Here is a 5,348-nt window from a genome sequence, read left to right as displayed (position 1 = left end):
AATACTACATATCGACATTGGGGGTGGATGTGACGCTTTCTGTTGAGTACAGTACACAATTCAGACTTGAAGTTCGTTTACACAGTATTAGAAAGACAATTCTAAAGAATGGGACTAAGCAACTTTTTTAGATTTCATTCTTTAATATAACATCAACATAACAATAACATTATAAAGAAATATAGGCATTTATCCCATCCATCCACCGAGAAAAACACCTGCCTTACACTAAAGTTCAGGCGCTTCTTTATTCAAAATAAAAAAAACATTCTGAAATGAACCCACATATAAAAGTGGGCTGGTCTGCTCATTATTTGTGTTCGTACATTTTTTCATTATTGCAATACAAGAAAGACCTCCACTATACTAGTTATGGAGAGGATTCGTGTCAATGGAACACGGTGCTTCGAACCATAGACTATTGTTGCTGGAATAAAACGAAGCTTTGGAACAGAATTATGCTTCTTGCTAGGCCCTGATGGCGGAACTGGCATTTTGGGGGGCAAGAAAGTGGCCCCCTTTTGCGACAGAGTAGAAAGCTGAGCTTTCCCTCGCGTAGCTCCATTCAGAAAGAACACAAAAAGGAGAAAGAACATTATTTCATGGATTCTTGCCATCACTGCTGGAAAACCCATTTTTCTGTAGGCATCCATCAGGTCCGAGATTATATATTGCTGCAAAAAATTAATCGAGGGGGTTGGTTGAAAGGTAAGGATAGCGTGATTGGCCGATTGGTTAGAAGGTAAGGATAGCACGATTAACTAGTTTCGGGTCTCTTGGATCATGGGCCCGAGCTACTTGGGTTTAGCCCGCTGAACATCAATTGGATGGGCTCGAATCCTTTGCATGATTTCATATGCCTTTGACGGGCTTTGAATTTGGACAAATCTAGAGGGCCTTCTTGCATGGACTTGGGCTTGCTTTGATGATGGGTAGGCCTTTTCTTCGCATAGGCCTTCCCTATAGTACTGGGGATAAAGCGCTAGGTCGAGCGGTCGCCGAAGCTTGCTTGTTAGTATAAAACTAACGAAACCTCAAACCAACCAATATCAAGACTACTCGGGCATACTTAACTTTTCCTCCTAAGATAAGATATTTCCACCAAGCTTGTCACTTTTATAAACCTCTTCACTAATTACCTAGTAACTTTGAAAAATGAATTTCCACTAGGGTAAAGTAAAATAAAGGGAAGATGAAAAAATGACTACCCTAGCCTAGTAAGTAGTTGTCTATTTCGTGTGCCCTTCCTGTACTGACTTATTGTATACCGTTGTTAGTGGACTAGTCTATTGTTGTAGTATGCTGCTTATCAGTTATGCTGAAGAGAAGAATATGGAGGATTGATCCTATTCACCGCTAATCGTGTAGCTTCCTTCCAATGATAAGGCTTTCGGGCAATGGACGTGTTAAGGTCTTCCACTTGAGTTCCCTTGTCAGTTGGGGTTCTAACAGTAGGAGCGCCAAGGTAAGCCCTTGCAACCATTGAGATATATCTAGTGGAAATGCCAGTTTCCAGCTATCCGCTTCAAGTATTTCATTCTGCCAGCAAGCTGGTGCTTGCAGCCTGTGGGTTAGACTGCCCTAAAGCGAGTAGGAGTTTACTTACATGCAGTTGGAAAGTTTGAAAGCAGAGCATCATTCAAATGGGCTTTGATAGATCTTTGAAATTGGAAAGATGCTCAGTCCACTCTCTTTTCGATCCAGTTACAGTTGGAGTAGTAAGCTCATCTAGTTCCCCCTATTTCTCTCTTTCCTGCAGTTTGAGTTTTAGTTGTCTTTCATGTCGATCTCGGCGAGCCAGTCTTAGTTGTTTCCCTAATAGGAGGAGGGCCCTCTAATAGTTGCTAGTCTTACTTCCATGGAGTGGTAGAAAGTGAAATTGGGAGAAATTTGACATCATGACTTACCTTATATCGATTTTGCTCTCTTTGTGTTTCTGTGCCATCTTCAGGCGATCGAACACTTTATCTAAGAGGTGGATTTCCCTCGATAGTCGGACATATTATATATGATGGATACGAGTGGGCCAGGCGAGTGAATAGGTATCAGGCTAGGTTACTTTTTTGAGAGTCCTAAGGAGGCTACCTAAACGATTATTGAAAGGCTTAAGAGAGGTTAGGAAGGACAAATCAAAGAGAAGGGTGGTTCGTAGATTAGTATGAGTATAAACTTCAACGTGAAGTGGTCGGGTTCACTCCTTCTAGAAGAAAGGATTCGTGTACTGATTTCTTGCCTTAGCTTCTATATCCCTCACTCGATGGATCTTCTTTGTTAGAATGAATTCCTTATTGCTCTAAACGAGCTACATGACTCAGGTAGCCTATCTCCAGAACCTCCACTTCCCACATCGAGCTTAGAAACCTGATCTTTTTCATTAAAAAAGAAAGATTTTAGCAATCCTCATCAAGGAAGGGGCCCCATCGCACATCTGATTCATGAACAGAGGATTCATAAACAGACAGGCTTGACATTCCTTAGAAAGCGGAAAAGAGAGGATTTGCAAGAAAAAGTCGAATAGACTGACCTACGAGCAAAAGTCTTGGAAGAGTGAGCGCAAGGAAGGATATTTCTTTTAATAAAGAAGTTGATTTTCAAACTCACTTAAGACCGTTCGTGATCCCCACTTCACTCCTATTCCATTCCTTTCGACTCGCAATCGCAATAGCCGTACAGTAGAATAGTTGAGTTAGACGGGGGATAACGGTCGAACTATCAAAGAGGTCCGATACCAAAGAATTAGGAGTTATAACATTCATAAAAGAAAGAAAAAACCAATATAGGAACTTCAACTAAGAAAGAAGAAGAATAAAAAGAATTGCTTACGTAAGGTGGCTGCTTCTTTTTTTCGGTATACCGCTCTGCTCGCAGAGCGAATTAACATAAATATTTCCAAATATCATGAATATCCTTCGCCCCCTATCTCTTCATCTTCCTATTTATAAGCCACAGCTTACTTCGACATTTTCAATTTCCCATAGAATCTCCGGAGCTTTCCTAGCCACTATAGTTTTTTTTTTATCTTCTTTGTCTCAAAATAGGTTTGATTTGCTTCACCTATGAGAATTTCTACCAATTCTTATTTTATTCATCAAAGCTCATCCTAATCTATGTCAAGATTATTGCCTTAGCCCTATCCTATCATTTGTATAATGGAGTTCGTCATTTATTGACGGATTTTTTGAGATTTTTCTTTCTTAGAATTGAAAGAAGAAGATTGAAATGACTGTGAAAAATTGAACCTATACCTTTCTTTGAGATTGAAACTCCAAATTATTCTTTTCTTATGAAATGTTTATTATTCGTTGATAGATCTAAAGCTTATGTCGTAGAAGCTGACATCAGGCTATTGGCCTTTTATCTACATCTTCCCTTGTAGAGTGGCGTCTTTTATCAGAAAAGACTTTCTCAGTGGAACTAAAAAAAAAGAGTTTGGGCTCTTTCTTTTGGTTGACATTTAGCCACGCGCAGCGGCTATGCGCATGTGTCCCAAAGTGACATATATTTTTTGGTAATGAGTATACTCGAGAGAAAGGGTTTGGAATTCGAGCTCCCCTTATACGCTCTAAAAGGGGGTCATGGACTCCTTTTTAGTTTAGGATCCCCTTTCTACATTCAATTATTTATTGAGCCTAGTGTGAAATCACCATCATTACACATTCATTCTTGGTCTGGCTGCTGGTCTAGCGAGCCTTCCTAGCCGCCTAGAGTGCAGCCTACCTGCTGAAGACCATAATGTAAGTAACTCAGTGCTTTATACGGGGGAAATGAAAGCAGAATTCGTTCGGATCCTCTCACATGTTCAATCTTTTTTTAGCGGTTTCCCCAAAGATCTTTATCATTAATGCAACCTTCATTTTTCTCATTCATGGAGTTGTATTTAGTACCTCTAAGAAATATGATTATCCACCGTTAATCAGTAATGTGGGTTGGCTTGGATTACTTAGTGTTGCGCGCCTAGCAGGGCAGCGCGCTTTGGGATGCGGAGGGGCTATTATCGTCCAGCTCCCTAACCTAAAGCGGCACCGGGTTTGGACCGCAGGGAACTGTAGCATGGGGGGACGTCTAATCATTTTGCCGCCGCAAGGCTGGCTAATTGTACGCAGCAGGCTCGAATACCCCTAGTTCTAAAAGGCACATGAGTCCGAACTCTATGTTGAATGTGCGACCGAGACTACACTACGTAGGTACCTATGCAGGTGAGGCATCGATTGGTCCTAGAAACGGCAGCAGCGGCGTGAGGAGTTAACGACCGGACGTGCTGCAACCTAAGGATCACCAAGCAACTCTTTCGCTCTATAGGGATCGGGGGCATAGCACAATTCTTCTTGGAGGAGGGTTGTTTGCCTGGGTGACTGATCCTGCCATAAAGTACTTCTACCTATTATAGCACCGGCAACCGAAGTCAACCATACATACGACGATCTTCATGTGTGAATAACCGAAAAGAAAGAAAGGGCGGTAGATGATAATGAGAAAGGGTGTCGCGTCTGGACGAGCAAAATGGATGAGTGAAAGGTGTCATGCCATGGAGTGGGGAATAGCCCTCGTCTCATGCAAGACAACTAAATGCACCTCGAGGTGCTGCACAAAAAGTACAGGAACGTTAGGAAAGGCTGGGTTTCTAAAGTTAATCTCATGAGATGGAAGCTTCCCCATTAAGTAAGGTTGGGATTTCTAGTAACAATCTCCTTATCCCATAACTATGTGCCCCCATAGGTCATTTAGCTAGTAGATCCACCTAAAAGCTAATACATTTTAGTTTTACCTTAGGCAAGTAGGACACCTCTTTTCAGTGTGGGGCATGACACCAGATTCAATGTTAAGTTCACATGATCTATGTCTTGTTAAGGCTTATTCCCAATGTAATCAAGAAGATGAATTATAAACTATGATTGGTCAAGAAGCTTTACTTAGGATGGGTAGGATTATGAGATCTTACTTATGCATGGCACAAGTAGACTTTGAGGGTATTCATAGTATGTTTCCATTATGTTGTGATGATCTATATATTAAATATGCTCTTGACTTATGCTTTCACACTAATTTTCATGATGATTCTCAAACTTGATAAAGTGCATGCTCTTCAACTAAAATGTCCCTTTTTAGCATATTTTCATGGTTGGTGTGCAAGAGCAAGTTTTATCGTTTGTAATAGGTTTTGATCTTCTAACTCATCTATTTTCTGGAAATAGCATGAACAATTGTATTTTGTGGTTTTCTAATAGTATGAGTGGCTAAACGTCCTTGTTCTGGGGTTGTAGCTACGAATCGAATGTTGAATATCTAAGGTTTATGAATTAATTCTTGGTTGTCATTATAAATTACTTTTATATTCTTGTTTTAGTATT

At 40.6% G+C, this 5,348-nt stretch overlaps 1 pseudogene; it reads right to left on the bottom strand.

The window, feature by feature from the left end:
• Positions 1–335: 335 nt before the first annotated feature.
• On the bottom strand, positions 336–785 carry LOC125863831 (uncharacterized mitochondrial protein AtMg00170/AtMg00620-like; annotated as a pseudogene).
• Between the last annotated feature and the right edge of the window lie 4,563 nt (positions 786–5,348).

Source organism: Solanum stenotomum, chromosome 5 (assembly GCF_019186545.1).
Source record: "Solanum stenotomum isolate F172 chromosome 5, ASM1918654v1, whole genome shotgun sequence".
Lineage (NCBI taxonomy): Eukaryota > Viridiplantae > Streptophyta > Magnoliopsida > Solanales > Solanaceae > Solanum > Solanum stenotomum.
Note: the sequence above shows the minus strand (reverse complement) of the source record. Positions and strands in the feature narration are given on the sequence as shown.